The following is a 17,649-nucleotide window of genomic DNA, read 5'->3' on the forward strand; positions in this document are numbered from 1 at the left end:
CAATCCCCATCAACTCTCACTAGACCAGAAATGAGGAAAACATCAAGATTTAGCAGGAATCTTTCGAGGGGCCTCTGTTGTTTTTGTTTTTTTCCTTTCTCCTCACTTTTTGATGATTCCAAGCAGACATATGTTTGTTGAGAGAGTGACTCCAGCTACATGTACCATCTCTCCCCCTCCCGCTCTTTTTAAAGTGGAATGTGGGGAAATGAGATAACGTCGCCACAGACTGGGATTTATTTCCTCACCCAAGACACAGTTTTGAGAGCAGTCTAGTATTTTGTGTCTGTCAGCTTTCGGTGATACTGGAATATTCTCAGTTTCAATTGGCACGCAAATCCACCTGATACTATGCATTATTTTCTGTGAAATTTCAAGTCCACTATCAATCTATGAGCAAAATTGTATGTTGAGTAAAAGTGTTGAAACTAATGTCCAGGATACTATTTATTACATTATGTTTTGATTGTCTGAGATGACAATCTGAAATCTCTGTATTTGAAGTGTACTTGTAATCTGACTACGTAAGAGTGATCAGAAATCTTGAGATTTAAAAAGAAAAGAAAAATCAGTTGAGGAAACATCTATTATGGTACTGCAGACATTTTGCATGTCATAATGCCAACCTTTCTCTAGCTACAGACCATAGCCTTTAATGCTGTCATCATCATTCGGAATGTTTGTTTATGTAAGTCAGAGAACAATTTAATCTGTGCTTTGCAAATGAAACTTGTTTCCATGTTTAGAGTAATAAGAAGAGAATATTTCTTTCCACTGGGGATTTGCATCAGTGTATACACAAATCATGTGATCTGATTTTGTCTGAAAACATTATGATTGATTGGACCTCTTCCTGTCCTGGCCAACTGCCACTGAATAAGAGGACATTTTTTTCCCTTCATCATACATTGTAGTTGAATTGCACCAGCATCACTTGTGTGTATGTTGAAGAAGAGATGAATCCTTATGAGAAGCTGATTTAGAATAGATATGGCTGAACAAAAGATATGGTGGCAAACAAATTTTAGAGAAATCAGACAATGCAATGTCATGACAACTAGACTGAGTAAAGCCAGTCATAAATATGATGTCTTACAGGTAAGTCAAAAACCAGCCCTTGTGTTCAGGGTATCATGTCATCATCATTGTGGCTGTAATAACTCCTTTCATTGTTTTGTAGATTTTCACTGTATATTTTGCTGCTCTAATACCACTGCTTCCATTATACTTTTTTTTTTTCTGTGGGTTGAAATTCCCTTCGTGTGCATGATCCAGTGATAGAGACATAGACCTTTGTGTTTCTTTTGACATTTAAACTTTCCAAGATGTAGCTCCATGCATTTTACATTACGACCCATTTCAATGTGAGTAATGTCACTTATATGATTCTTTGTCTTGGTCTACCTTGAATAGAGTACCAACTGGCCTGATCTTCTATCTTGGTGGCCCAGCCTATCTAGCTCTGTACATGAAAGATGGCCGACTAGTCCTTGGACTCAATACCAGGGTATGTACATAGCCCATGTGATGAAAAGGAAGTCATTAGCATGGATCATAATTAGTAGATCTGTTTCGTCTCATTAAAAAACAGAAAAAGGAGAGAAATATCATTGTCTTCAAAAGTATCAAGTGAACAAATCTGTCAGTGATAATCTTCAAGCGTTGATGTGTTTTTCCGTTTTACCAAATTTGTAAAAAAAGAAAAAAGAGTTTCTCTAGTTGTTCCTTTAAAGGTCTTTTAATTTTGTTCTCGAGAAATTGCCACATTCATTTGACATTGTGAGGTTTAAAATTCCCTTTTGCTTAAGTGTTATTGAATAATATGTCACAAATATGAATATAATGAGAAAAAATTTGTCAGGTTTTATGCAGCTTTTTTCTGCACAAGGCCTAAGATGACAAAATGATTTGTTAACAACAAACATATCATCATCAGTGATTTGACAAACACCATACATGTTTTCTGTAACCATCCTGTTGTAGGGCACAGGAGAAGGAGCATTTGCCATGACGATGAGCTCAGATTTTGATGATGGGGAGTGGCACTATGTGAGAGTGAGACGAGAAGGAGCAGTGGCATCTCTGGAGGATGAATTTGGGGCGGAGCTGGTAGAAGTCACCTATTGTGAGTAGTCATGCAATCTGTCAATCTCTTTGGTAGAACTTCAACAGCTGGAGTTTGCTGCTACCTTGAAAACACCATAAAACCACAAAGATTTTAATTTGAGAAAACAGTGGTGTAGAAATTGTCAATAATGATTTAAACATCAAATTGTGGATCATCATACAAAAGCGTAATAAATATGTGATTCATTGTCACAAAAGCCATATAATGTGGAATTTTTTTGGGGGGTGTCAGTTATGAATTTTCCTGATGCTAAGCTTTGAATTGATGTATAATTTGTCCTACTTCTTTGCATTGAAGAAAAAAATAGGAGATACAAAACTATAGAAGTTATATTTGAGACTGACTTTCCTCACACTTTTCTCCCTATAAAGATCTCTGTCTCCGTACCACATACATTGATATGCATGTGTTGAATGTCTATTGCCCAATAATAGATGTAATATGGAAATGCCAATAAGTTATATGGCCTTTTGACCCATGTGTCCATGAATTCATCACATATTGCCACTAACCATCACGTGACTGCATCCATTCCACCCATAAGCTGGCCAAGCTCAAACTCTTAACGCCGGAGAGCTCTTTATCGGTGGTGTCACGGACGAAACCTCCATCACTCAGCCCTTTCCCGAGACTGGCCTGCCCTCACTCAGGGCATGCTTCCAGGAGCTACGCTTTGTCACTTACAGCATCTCGTCCGAGCCACCCGAACTGATTGATCTTGATTCACAGCTTAGATTGGAGAGGTGAGTGCTTCAAAAATGATTATGTAGTGAGTCACGGCAGCTTCCGATGTTGGAGTGCCATTTATAGCCCAACCAAAATGTTAAATTCATATTTTTTTGTGTTTCATTGAAATGGATCATTCCTTTAATCGTACTATCTCTGCATGTTGTATATAGATAAAATATTTGATTAACAGACTTTCCTAAGTGATAAAAATGTAATAATCCTCTCTTCTCTCTCTTTCTTCCTCTGTCTGTTTGTATGTCTGTCTGTCTCTGTCACTGTCTCTCAACATCTTCTTTCTCTACCTGTCTTTCTCCCCGTCTTTCTCTCCCTTTCTCTAATTTCCCATATCTCTCCTACCATAAACCTGTTTGCTCTTTCTATTTTTACCTCCAACTCTCTCCAATCCATTTCTTATTTTTGTCCCACTGTCCTTCTTTCCTTTAATGTTTGTTGATATTTCTATCTTTGCTGTATCTTTTCTTTACATTGTAACATATCTGATCACCTGCCCTCTATCCCTCTTTCTCCTCCTGACTTGCTACCATTCTGTCATACTAAATGTCATCTTCCTGTTTCTCTTTCACTGATTTCCTCTTCACTTTCCATCCATCGTTTGCTCCTCTTCCTGTGTCTTAACTCTTCATCTTTTACTTCTACCATCTTTCTGTTTCTGTTAACCCCATCCATGCTGGAATTCTGTCTGAATCTCCAGGAATGTGTCCCATGGAGGATGCTACCCATCTGAGTTGTGTGAGCCGGCGTGTCCCCTGCCCTCCCAGACGTGTGACTTTGAGTGCAGCTGTGCACCAGGATTTCGTCTCACCTCACAGATTCCTCTCATGTGTGAGAACATTGATGACTGCGTTGGGGAACCATGCCTTAATGGAGCAACCTGCATTGATGGCATTCAGGACTATACTTGTCTATGTACAGAGGAGTTCAATAAAGGTATCCAACTGACAGGTCGCACTTTTATCTTCCTCTAAATATCCTTTTTTTTTTTATTCCCTATAAAAAGCGTCACTATGTTTTAATGTCAAGTAGGTGACTTTCCCTTTTTTACATTCCCTAGAAGTCTCTGTATGTCTTTAATGTGAAGCATTTACTGTTACTTTGTATAATGTCATTCCCCTGTTCTTGATTTTCTCTGTTTTGCATTGTTCAGGTAAAACAAATATTTTTGTTTGTTTCCCAAATGAAGTATTGACAAGTAACACTACATGATATTCAATTTGGGAAGATTTTATCAAGGTAGGAGAAAATAGATTATGAAATTACTAAAATTTGATAATCATTTTCAGGTTAGATAAGCACTGCAAAGCTGTATTCCCACCCCTTTCCATCTCTGGCTTCAAGGTCGATTGTTTCTTCCTCTGTGTCTCCTGATTCTTTCTTCCTCTTCCTCTCCTTTATTAAGGTTCTGCCACCCACCTTCCCCTCCACTTCTTAACTATTTCTCTCTCAATTCCAGTCTCTCCTTCGACTCTTCTCCACTACCGTTCCTTCCTTTAACCTTGCCCCAAATTTCTAAATCCATCTTTGTTCCTCGCAAACATATTTTCATACCAGACATGTCTTCCTAGTGAACCAGTATTAAACAAACTTCTTAGTTTGCCATCTTCATTGCCTTATGGTAACTCCAACTAGCCCGTATCTGTGGGATTTAGGCAGTGGTGACACCACCCATTGTTGTATCAAAACAGAAACTTGTAGACCCTATCACAGTCTTACCCCCTTCGCTGCCCCTTGGTAGCCCCTAGTAGCCCCTTTCTCCATGGGTCTTTCCATGGTGATGACATCACCATTGTTACAGCACACAGCGTGTTGAAGGGCAAGCAGTGTGCGTGTGTGTCGATGGAAATCCCAGGCTGATATCACACTAACCCTGCCTGTATCCAGTGTTTTGGCTGTGAGTCAAACCAGCCAGGCCCACACATGCCAGAGTGTGGTGTGAGCTGGGCAGACAGACAGCATCATGGAATCTGAGGAGTGACTTGTCCGTTCTTTTTCTGGTTGTGCAAAATGAATTCTGTGACTTGGAAATACTGGATTTATATCCTTCGGTTTGGGATTTTTATGTGCTTATTTGGTAAGTTTAAAAAAAAAGAGAGTTGCATGTCTTTCATCTCAAGTGGTTTTGTGTCAGCAAATGGTCACTACATATGATTGATTTGAAACTATGATGGTTGTTACTTGTAAGTGATTGGCAGGAAATAGCAACCAACATTATCACTTTGTTCTATCTAACACTGCCTGACTCATTAAGCCTAATCTCTGACCTTTATATCAAAAGTAGCTTCATGCATACGAGCGTATATATCTCTAATGTTCTGGAAGTTTACATGTGTATCCATCTTTGAATTTCATAAAACCTGATAATGTTGAAAAAAAGAAAAAAAAAAACATTGAGAGTGACATTTGTGTCATGTCCATAGAGATGCTCAATGCCTTCAAATAAATATTGTACTTTGGTGGTGTTGCATGAAAAGCATAAATTCATGAAAGCTTCGTTCAGTTTCATATAAGATATGGTTGAAAATCTGAGGCAGTGTTTGGTTTGACTTTTCCTGTTAGAGCAGTGACTCAGTGTGTAGGGGGATACTCCCGAGTGCATGAGAGTATGGAGGAGGAGGATCTTGTCACTGGTAGTGTTTCCCACATGTCTACTATCCAGCTAATTCTGATGGTTTCATCACTGTCCAGAAAGCATTGATGACAGATTTGAGTCTCATATGATTGGTAATCAGCAGATGTGTGAAACTTGAATATCTGATCTATGATACAGCCTGGTTACTATATCAGGGCAGCTTTTTGTCTGACTTGAAGATATTTGGCTGAAAGTGGGAAAGGCATGTTAAGTGTGGGATCATAGTTAGAATCAGAGAATAGATCATTAAAAGGAAAATGAAACTCAAGTGTGTAAAAAAAATTGAATTGAGGGAATGCACCAATATTGGTAGAACCCATCAATAAAAGTTTAAGAAAAATGGAGCAATCTGTTGAAAAGTTATGTTTTTTTATAAAACTTTTTGTGCTGCCATCCTTGGATGAGAAGACTACAACACTTTGTGATTTCATGCATGTAAAATGACATTAGAAAATATAAAGAAAAGTCAACATGTTTTCACTTTTGTAGCATATTAAAAGAGCACTTGACTTACCTCTTTCAGAAAGCAAGGGGAAATATATTACCCTTGATATACATCAGCAACAAGTTGAGGGAATGTGCACTTAATTCATTTTAAAGAAATGAAATTTTGTTGGAATTCTCTCTCTATCTTCTTGATATTGTTTACACATGCCAACACAAATTGTAGTAGTCTTCTCATCTAGCTATTGATGCACCAATACTTTTAAAAATTCACAACTTTTCAACAGAATGTCCAATTCTCCTCAAATTTTCACTGATGTCTTCTACTTATTTTGCTGGATTCACTCAATTGACATTTATTATGGCTTTGCTCATACCTCTTTAAATGTCACATCACATTTTGTCCATCCCACAGTGATTGTGTAGGCTGTACTTAGTCACAGTTGTATCCCACTGCTTCTTAATTTTGGACTTTGTTACTGTTGTTTGCTGGCATATATGATGAGAATGGCAGGTGGTTGTGGATTCAAAGTACTCTTTTATCCAATATCATGTTTGACTCTATTCATCGATCTCTGCATACGGAAGGTAGATTGTGGATATTTGAATGGTGTTATACCTCACAGAGAAGCTTCAATAAAAGTTTTGGATATAATGCTTGTTACAGAAGATCCTGTATCAAAAATCGCAGTCTAACCTTCACAAGCGTCTCTGATAACAATGGGTGAAATCTCTACTCAGGGACATCCCTCTAAGGTGTCTGTTCTCATGGTGTCAGCGTGTGTCTTCCTGTTATTGCAGGATTCCCAGCATTATGAAGAGATAGAGCCCTTTAAATTGTAGATGTGAATATTGCAGCAGTGTGATAGAAACAGTAGTTGTTTCAGAAAATACAAAATGTTTGGGTAGCCAGAGGACTTTATGAATTTCTCAAACTCTACTTGGTATTTTTTTGTAACCATTTGAGGATCCTATGAAGAGACAACTTTCTTCTTCGTTGTCATGGTGAGAGATCCAGTTTCCTTGATCAGTGCAGCCCTTCCCCATAGCAATCCTTGTTACATGCCTAGGTCACATCAAAGACTGTTACATAGTAGTGTAAGCTGGAGTGTGTCTACACTAAATCATTGTTTTGTAAATGCCACCTACAAGATTGTCCTATAACATTAATTAAAATTAAGTAATTTAGTTGTTGGGGGGGGGGGGGTTGGTAATTGTCCTTCGAGGGTAATTGCCCTGATACGGGTATATTGCATGTGACAGTATAACATCATTGGTTCTGTCTAGGCAGCAACATTCATATGTTCCTTTATGTCTTTTGTCACATTTTCAGGCAAGAATTGCTCTATCCCCAACTTCTGCTTCCCAAACCAATGCCTTAATGGAGCCACCTGTAATGACTTTATGGACGGCTTCACCTGCACATGCCCAGAAGGTCTTGAAGGAAGGCTATGTGAGAATGAGATTAATGAATGTGAGAGTAACCCATGTCAGAACAATGCTGATTGTCTGGACATCCTGGCTGGCTACGTCTGTAACTGCCTCCCTGGTAAGTCATCAAGGAACTCTATCCCCATATTGCTTATCTTCAACTAAATGTCACTCTCTCCTTTCAGTGAACACTAATTGCAACATTTATAAATCAATTTCGAAATATTCCAATACAAAATAATTCTTGTTGCTTAGAATCTGACCTTGTTATAAATGAGTTTGTTTGCACAACTATCATAGCCACCAGACTGTACCCCATAGTGCTGTGTGTTGTTAGTCCCACTGGAAAAACACACAAAAACAAAACATAAACAACGATATACCTGTATCTATATTTATGTTTTTCACCTCATAGCTGCTTGAAGGTTTCTAAACAATGTTTAATTTTTATCACCCAACAATAAATGCATAAAACAAGAAAATGATTTTCAGCTGTAAATCGCCTGTGTGTTACTGCCATGATTTGTCTCACTAGGTTTTACCGGAGAACGGTGTGAGATTAACATAGATGAGTGCAGTTCCAATCCCTGCAATAATGGAGCTACCTGCCATGACTACATCGACTTTTACAACTGCACCTGTGCTCCCGGCTGGCAAGGTAAGGAGATATGACTGTTGCACGTTTCCTATGTACTGCTTTATGGAAGGAGTGCCTTTCTTCCCATACAGTAACTAGCAAAAGGATATTGGTTGTTGGCAAATATCCACTACAGATGCTTAGAAGGTCGTAACATATTTTATTTTATTGGAAGTAAACATACAAAAGAGATGTGTCAACTTTCCGTGATTATCAAAACCCCTACATTAACAGAAAAATCGTCTTTGAATCACGTTGTTCAATTTTGTATAATGTTCTTGCTTTTATTTTCAAGCAAAATGTATTAACTAGTTTATAGAGATGGAACAAGACAACATCGCCAAAATTGTAATATTGTAATCTGGCTGGATACTGTCAATTCTTTCTGTACATTACATTCACTCATTAACATACTGCTCAGTGGTGTTAGAGTTGCCTTAGACAAGGGTAGACATGACTTGGTATCTTGCTTTCGAAGAGTTGAGTTTCCATGGGATGATAGTAATCTTTGTACGTCAAGATGTGAGAAAAGTAAAGGATTTGGGAAGTGATATCAGGATTCTCTTAAAGAGCATGCAACACAAGGCATAAAGCATGATGATACTTTGGATAGTCTCCATGGTAATAATTGACGCATTAACATGTTATTGCTTGGTGTGGGAGTGATGGAAAGGCTTGATCTTTTCCTGTGATGAGGAGGCATGTCATGTAAGGGCAGTGACGATGTCTTTACTTTGATGTAGTCATACATCACCACCTGGTATTTGTCCTCGCCCTGCTTCTGCTTGAGTCAACTCTAGAAAATCACAGAGTTTTGGGTTGATGGACAGATTGCCTGTTTATAGTCTTGTGGGGATTAAAGCACAATAGGTCCTCTTCCAATGACAGCATCGCTTTCCCTAGAAGTGATCAAAATTGGTGACAAGTTACATCATGTGTTTCCATGGCTTTCTTAACCCCATGTGTGTCATGGTGTAAACCCCCTGCGTGCCACATTATTCTCAGACCACATTGCATGAACGCTTTTGCGAAAATGTTCTGCTTTTTATAGTTGTGTAACTTTTAATAGAAATGTTTATGCTAGGCTTGCAATAACCAAAAGTTGTAGAGAAGAGTCCAAGTTTTACAGTGATGTATATTATATGACTAAGCTATGATAATCAATATTATTATCTTCTTCTCTTTTTTTTTTTCAAATGGCCAGTAGGTATGTTATTGTCCTGGTTTGGTAGGCATTTATTTATTTATCTATTTATTTATTCATGTTTTCTTTAAAAAAAGAATACAGGGTAGGCACATTCAGTTTGCTAACTGCTTTACAGTGGCGCCCTGTATATACACAAACTATAAAATTACAATACATTTATAGTAACATGACTCACACAATTACAGATCAATGACATAAACAAACAAAAGAAATGACATGCCTGACTTTTGCAGACACAACCATGACAGAAAAATTACTCAAAAAACCCCAATGGAACACTGCTATTTAATCACCATGTAATGCAAGTTATCCATGTGAGAAATGGAATCGCAAATGAAGCTTTCATGGTACTGTTGCTTTCACCGATTTATCAATCCATTTGAGCAGGTTGTGCAGAATATACAAACTTGGCAAGCAGTCGACTGAGTCAGGCTTGCAAACTCAGCACACAATGAGTTTCTTTTCTTTTCTTTTTTTTGTATAGTAAGCATTACATTGGTAGCAGGAATTTCCTGTCGAATCTTGTTCACCTTTGCATAACCTCTTATTGCTTGCAGTAGTTCTGATCATATCACCACATGTGTGCACCTCATGTTTGAATAATTACAAGCATGTAGAAATGACAAATTGCCGATCATGTTATTAGTAAAAGTTAAGGTGCATTTATATTTCAAGTATCGAGACGTCGACTCCTGGCAGTGCAAACTAACTACTGTGCCAATTTCTGACTAAGATTAAGGTCATGGCTAGTTATCAGAATAAGTAGTCTTGGAATTTCTGTCACAAAGGAACACATTAATTTGACCAGACCTTGGCGGTTCATAACTAAATACTGTAGAGTGTTGCTGTCAGTCCATAATTAATTGCTTCTCATGTTGTCAAAACAATAACATTGGGTTGTTTAATGAGCAGGCTCCTCAAATCTTTGAGATGTTGTAGCTAAGTGCACTCGCTCTGGGATATGAAAAAAGAAAATTATGCACATTGCAAATGTGCACAATATCGTATACACAAAATGGATTTATCAAACAGTGCACCCAAATAGCTTCTCAGGTGTACATGTATATCAATGTAATCATAGACATCACTGGTGTCTGATCAGTTATGTACATCTACACTGTCTATAGATGGTTACTGTTTATTACCATGGTATACTTAATGATTGTTTTTTTTTGCCAGAAGGTATGAGAACTAAAAAAGTTGAAAAACAAGCTGTCAGCCTTATAGCCTAGAGTGATAACATTCATGACACATGTTAATATTCAAGATATACCTTTATTGTGTCATGTGTGTACTTATCACCCAGCCAGCCTTTACATGTATTTTCTCTCTCTGTGTGTGTTCATCAGGGAGACGATGTGGGCGTAACATCGATGAGTGTGCCTCAGACCCCTGTGTGAATGGACAGTGTGAAGACCTGGTCAATGGATTCCTGTGTGAATGCCTCCCTGGTTGGCAAGGCTTGCTGTGTGAGGAGGACGTCAATGAGTGCCTGCTAGGGTTCTGTCGTAACGGAGCCAGCTGTTTCCATGGCACCAACACATACACCTGTCTCTGTGCCCCTGGCTGGGAGGGTCAGAACTGCACCAAAGAGGTAGATGAGTGCGCCTCGGGGCCGTGCCAGAATGGAGCCACCTGTGTGGATGCCTTCCTTAGCTATACCTGTCAATGCATCCTTGGGTGAGTACATTATCCACTGAGCTCTAACATACAAACTCTTACTGGCTGAAAACCATGGTAGATTAGTTAGTACTCGTAAGTATGCAGTAGTTATATTTCAACCTTTAATTCATGGTTCTAACATAATATTTGTACAAAATATGAACTAGTGTGCATCATGTAGTGAACTTGAAGATATCTATACCTTTCACACTCAACTAAGGTTGGATAAAATTCAGGGAAGCTGGTCATACTTTCCACTGCTTGGTCTTCAAATGTAAAGTTATGATCACATAGAGTTATATTCTTGGTAGTAGAAAGCTAGCTTTGAACAAGTAATGACAGTTACCTGTAGAGAGGAACATTTCACTATCAAAATATCATAAGCCAAAGAGTGAGAAAGAGAAATGCCTGTCTGTGACTAAGGAGAGTCCCTTTATCTGGTGAAGTGTACAGGGTTGCCAATGTTCAAATTATTAATCACATCATTGAAATCAATCATTTTTTTCCTCCTGGATTATACATGAGTCAGCAGAGCATTCTTTTCTCTGTGTAAGTCAGTTTTGAGTTAGATGTTTAAGATGTGTATTTCACTTGAATTCACTTTTCTGTTACGCTGTAGATTTTGAGTCCATTACACATATTACAATGTTAACTGCATAACATACACTACCCAGTGTGAATGCAAAAGTGGGGGAAAAAAATCTGAGGTGTCAAAGAGATGATGAGGAAAACTAAATGGATATGAAAGTAGAACAAACATGTGCTGCCTCATTGGAGCTATCACTAAACTCCATCAGTAACTAATGGAAGTCAAGCATGACCGGTTCTCTGGCCCGGGGATGTCCCTAGAGACCAGAGACCTGTGAGAGATGACACTGTGTGGATTGACAGGCTGCTGACATCTGGCTGCTATTTAGGGACTCGGGGTTTTAAAGTGTGGAGTGCCAAGAGCTTTTGGCGTGGCCCTGTACATCATGTTCCATTAAGCAGATAAAAACTCTACAGTGCTTGTCACAGATGCGTTTCTCTCTGGATCCCGATTTCTGTATCATTGATGACTATAACTCTTGGCAGGGTGTTGAAAGCTTGTTTATTTTTAGGTTTCTTGTTAGATGGGCCATGTACAGGAGTTTGTACCTCCCTTGTGTCAGTCACAGGTGTGTACAAAACTGTGGTTTTGCATCTGAAATGTTTCTAGCTTTGAGTTTATAGTAACTATTACTTGGTATGAGTCTTATTTTTTTTCTTCTTATTATTATTATACCCCCGCCAAACGAAGTTTGAAGGGGGTATATAGGAATCAGCGGCGGACGGTCGGTCGGGCGGTCGGGCGGTCGGGCGGTCGGTCGGGCGGTCGGTCCGTTGCAAATCTTGCGTCGCGAACTTCTTCCTCAGTTTTCAACCGATTCCCATAAAACTTGGCACAGATGTGTGCCTTGGGTTGTAGATGTGCATGATGTATTTTTTGACAGTACCCAAAAGTACGTTGCCATGGTAACGGCATATTATGGGCAAAAATGGGTACAAATCTTGCGTTGCGAACTCCTCCCACAGTTTTTGATCAATTTTTATGAAATTAGGTACAGATGTTCATCTGAATATGTTAATGTGCAAGACACATATTTCCGCAGTGGCAAAAAGTGCGTTGCCATGGTAACGGCATGTTATTGGGAAAATATAGGGCAAAATGCTTCATGGCAAAACTGCTTCATCAGTGTTCTTCCAATTCTCATGGAATTCATATTGAATGTTTGTCTTAGGATATAGGTCAGCATGACACATTTCTTGACAGTGACAAAAAGTATGTTGCCATGGTAACAGCTCACATATTATGAGCCAAAATGATGGAAAATTTTGTGTTGCAAACTACTTCCTCAGTTTTTGCCCAATTTCCATGAAACTTGGTACAGATGTGTGCCTTTGGTTGTAGATGTGCAAGACGCATTTTTCGACAGTACCCGAAAGTACGTTGCCATGGTAACGGAATATTAATGGCAGAAGATCAAGGAAAGATCTTGCGGATTTAACTACTTCCTCAGTTTTTTGACCAAAGCTTATGAAATGTTGTTTTGACCAAAGCTTATGAAATGTTGTTTGGCGGGGGTATAACCAGTCGCTGTAGCGACATTTCTAGTTTGTTTCAGATTTTGCTTAACCCTATGTTTGGGGGGGGGGGGGGCTTAATAAGTCTCCTCCAACATTTTTTACAATGATTTTAAAAAACAATTTTTTTTCCACTTAAATTTCGTGATTTTTTCCTTTCATATCTTGCGCAGATATTGAGACCTTTTCGCCAATATTAGGGGTACGCTTGCCGAGATATAGCACATTTTGATGACCAATGTCACCGAAAATGGCAGTTTCCAATTACTTTTGTGTGTTATAAATGGGTTTTACAAGATGAAACTATTTTCCTGGTTTTTCTCAGGTAACATACCTTTTGGTTATCATCAACTATTCTACATACAAAGAAATGATGAAAAACAAAAATTAAACAACAAAGAAATACATAAGAAATTTCAGAAACAAAGAAATACATAAGAAATCCATTTTGATACTGCAATTTCTTCACATAAATTCCTTACTTATTCTGCAAAGAATATTCAAAGAAAATTAGCCCACCTAAAGCTTTATTTAGGGATTTAGAGCTTATATTTAATGCACAAAAAATATTATGCATAAAGTAGCATAATTAGCATAATTTAGAGAAACAACAATGTTTTGGGGCAAAGTTAATGATTCATTCTTTAAGATAATTTAGTGGGCAAAGTGTGTGCTGATTTTCTCCACAATCACGCTATTGACGACCGAGGTCGGGGGGGGGGGCAAATAATCATAATCGTTGTGACTCCATAATTCTTGTGGCTCTGATCACATTTCTAAAAATTCTAAATGACAACAATTCTAGTTTGAAGCATTTCTTTGTCATCATTTAAGGGAAGTAAATGCCTTTTGTTTATCTTTGCTTGACCATTCAGGTTTACTGGTCAGCTGTGTGAGGTGAACATTGATGACTGTGTGTCGGCTCCATGTCTGAACTCTGGTACGTGTGTGGATGAGGTCAATGGGTATCGATGTGAGTGTCCTCCCATCTGGTCTGGGGTCAACTGTCAAGTGGAGAGGAATGAATGTGAGTCGAACCCTTGTCGGAACGGAGCCACCTGCAATGACCTGGTAGGATTCTACACATGTGAGTGTCCACAAGGGTTTGAAGGTGTCAACTGTGAGGGGAATATTGATGAGTGCGCCAGCTCACCCTGTCTTAATGGTGCTACCTGTTTGGATGGAGCCAACCGGTTTTCCTGTCGGTGTGCTCAAGGGTACACAGGAACTCTTTGTCAGACAGAGATCAATGAATGTCTCTCCGATCCTGTCGAAATGGGGCAGTATGTCGAGACTTTGCCAATGGATTCACCTGCGATTGTCTTTCTGGATACACCGGAGAGCTGTGCTCACAAGAGCTGGATGAGTGTGCCTCGCAGCCATGCAGCAATGGAGCGACTTGCATCGACTTCTTTGACCGGTTTGAGTGTGAATGTCCCCCAGGCTTTGAGGGAATACGCTGTGAGATAGACATCGATGAGTGCCTGACCAACAACCAGTGCCAAAATGATGCTACCTGCATCGACGGAGTCAACACACACACTTGTGTGTGTGCCCAGGGATTCAGTGGAGCGTTGTGTGAGACGGATATGAATGAGTGTCTCTCCACACCTTGTGCCTTTGGGGGCCAGTGTAATGACTTACCAGGAGCGTTCTCCTGCGACTGTCCACCAAACTTCACTGGAGAACGCTGTGAGTCGGATTTGAATGAATGTCTGCAAGAAAACGGGGGATGTCATCCAACGCAAACGCTACTTTGTAACAATACCTTTGGTGGATTTAAATGCACCTGTAATCCAGGTAGGATACTTTCAGATATTCTATTTTTCAACTTTTGTGGTCAATCTCTAGCTTGCCGAGAATCATATGATAAACTGATGAACTGTAAACATTGAGGCTTTGCTAGTATGCACAGTACCTGTGTAGGAATTTCCTTCTCCGTGCTTTGTGTTGAGCATCACAAGTTTATGTCCAACAAACATGTGCCATCTGTAAGTTGTCTGTCTGAATAATCATAAGTCAAAAAGTTTCACACAAGCCCCACTCAGAACAAATGTAGACATCATATAAATCCCACATTTCAAATCAAAAGTCACATTTTGAGCAAGTTATTCTGAGCAAACCTCTGGCCACGTGTTGCTTTTTGCCTCTTGATTACTGTGTAGAAAATGCTTTGCATGTCTAAAATCTAGGTGATAACCTAAAATGTAGGGAGTATCTTTCACATATTTCACTCATTGTTACTGTACACTCTGTGTGACACACTGTGGAAGGTATTGATTGTGTGGTGTAGCTTGTTTGTAAAAAGACACTGATAAATATTAGAATTTGTTGCATTTTCAGGTTTTGAAGGAGAGAAGTGTGACATCGACATCAATGAATGTGCCAGCAACCCTTGCTACTTTGGCGGTGAATGTGTGGATGGACCAAACTCCTATTCTTGTCGCTGTGGAGTAGACTTTGTTGGTACTCAGTGCCAGGCCCTGGTCAGACAGTGTAACTTCAATCCCTGTGGACCAAACTCAGTCTGCCTAGAACAGCCATCTGGTAAGACTTGCCAGTCACCTCATTTGTTAGAAGTCACCTTTCCCAGTTTGCCTTTAGTCTCCTAGTCCATTACAACATGACTTAGCTCATTTAAGCACATTTACTGTGTATGCCATGTATTTAACAAGTTTAATTTTTAGGGAATCAGGATTTCCTGACAATTTCACAAGTGGTTAAATTCGTGATCATGGAGTACAAATAATGAATGGAGAAATTCATACGTGCATGTCACATTCATGTCAGGATCAGAGTTGATATTTTTACGTGTTGTTGAATTGCATATAGCACCCGACTCATGAAATTATCAAAAATAAAAACCTCGTGAAATATGGTAGTATACAGTTTACGTTTGAGGATTCTCAAAGATAGCATGATGTCATGATATAAGATTAAGTGCAGAGTCTTTAATCCTATCACATGAAATTGACAATTTCTAGCATTCAACATATAAGAATGATATCAAGTATGTGTGCGTTTGAACAATTTTGTCACATTTTTTTACCATTATGAAGTTGTGATGATTTTGTGCTATTATTCATAATAGTCCTTTGACATTTGTTAACTCAGATGGTTTTTGCTTTAGGAATGATGTAGTGTTTGACACATGACATTAGAAATCAATTTGAATAAGATTATGCTGTTCAAATAATCCAGCTCCATTTTAATTTGTATGTCACTTCACTGATCTGTTTTCTTATACTTTGTACTGTAGTCATTATATTTTCCTGCATCTGCACCTGTGCCTTCGTGTCCTTTTCACCCAGCCCTGAGGAAAATCTTTTCTTACTCAAGTACTTTGCTTTGTGATCGATCTAAGTGATAATTTATGTACTCTCATGTGTGATGCAGGTGGCTACACATGTTACTGTCAGCCAGGATTCATAGGAACAAACTGTATGGAGGAGATCAATGAATGTCAGTCAGACCCATGCCTTAATAATGGTGTATGTCTGGACCTTATCAACAGCTACAACTGCACTTGTCAGCCAGGTTAGTGAATCTCTTCCTATGTTTGTGAGAATGATATGACTTTGGCATTAATGAAAGGATGAGGAATGTTGTATTGACATTAATGTAGTAAACAACACGTTATCATGTGATCAGAAGGAAGGAGAAGTGGTTCTTGGTACTATTGCAATGTTGGCCCATTGTACTGGCCATAAGGCAAGGTGTTTCAATATAACATTTACTTCTTTTCCATCCCCTTTGATATGATAGTGCTATGTAGAACTCCACAACAACCAGACAAGACTTTGTTATAATGGATATGACTGTTATGTGATATGTACTCATTATACAACATGACAAGAATTATTTTCAGGCTTGAAATTATGTCATAAACTCACAGTTCAGCTTTGAATTCTGTCTATATGAATAGTCTGAATTTGCATGTATCCAGCTTGACAGCTTTGGATATGAAATTTGAATTAGAGCAACTAAATTGGTGAATTTAAAAGCATACATATTTGATGATAGCTAACCCAGTTTCTTTAATAACAGAAGTGGTAATGGGCGCAAGGAGATTTTCAATAGAAATGATGGACTAGATTGATGATGTTGTGTTCTTTTGTTGTAGGGTTTGAGGGAGTCAACTGCCAAACAGACATAGACGAGTGTGCCAGCCAGCCGTGTCAGAATGGAGGTTACTGCAGCCAGCCTATGCCTAATACTTATCAGTGTCTGTGTATCCCTGGTTTTGAGGGTGTCAACTGTGAGGTCAACATTAATGAATGTACCCTCCATAATGTATGCGAGTACTTCCAAATCTGCATCGATGGCATCAACAGTTTTCAGTAAGTATGCACATATAGTATCATATTTCATTGTTATATAAGTATATTTCATCAATGAATCTTATTTAATGCCATGTATAGCATTTTGCTTTCTTGAATTTTTAAAGATTTGTGGCATGACTCATTTCATAAATTACAGGAAAGTAAGACTGCCAAATTGGAGGATGTGGCAAGTCTCGTACTACTGAAAGTAATATTTTAAGAGCTTAAGAGTTTATCTGCAAACTTGTACCATGATTTGATAGCATTCTGTACAGCTATAAATTTATTCAGAGACATGTAAATGTTATCATAGTTGATTTTCATTCAAAGTGGTGAATC

The 17,649-nt window shown here is 38.6% G+C and overlaps 1 pseudogene; it reads left to right on the forward strand.

Moving 5' to 3' along the window:
• LOC139711376 (uncharacterized) overlaps nucleotides 1–17,649 on the forward strand; it is a 76,209-nt pseudogene that overhangs the window by 40,530 nt on the left and 18,030 nt on the right.

The sequence above is a fragment of the Diadema antillarum genome, unplaced genomic scaffold (genome assembly GCF_040938485.1).
Source record: "Diadema antillarum isolate AM-2024a unplaced genomic scaffold, OU_Dant_1.0 seq00001651_RagTag, whole genome shotgun sequence".
Taxonomy (NCBI): Eukaryota; Metazoa; Echinodermata; class Echinoidea; order Diadematoida; family Diadematidae; genus Diadema; species Diadema antillarum.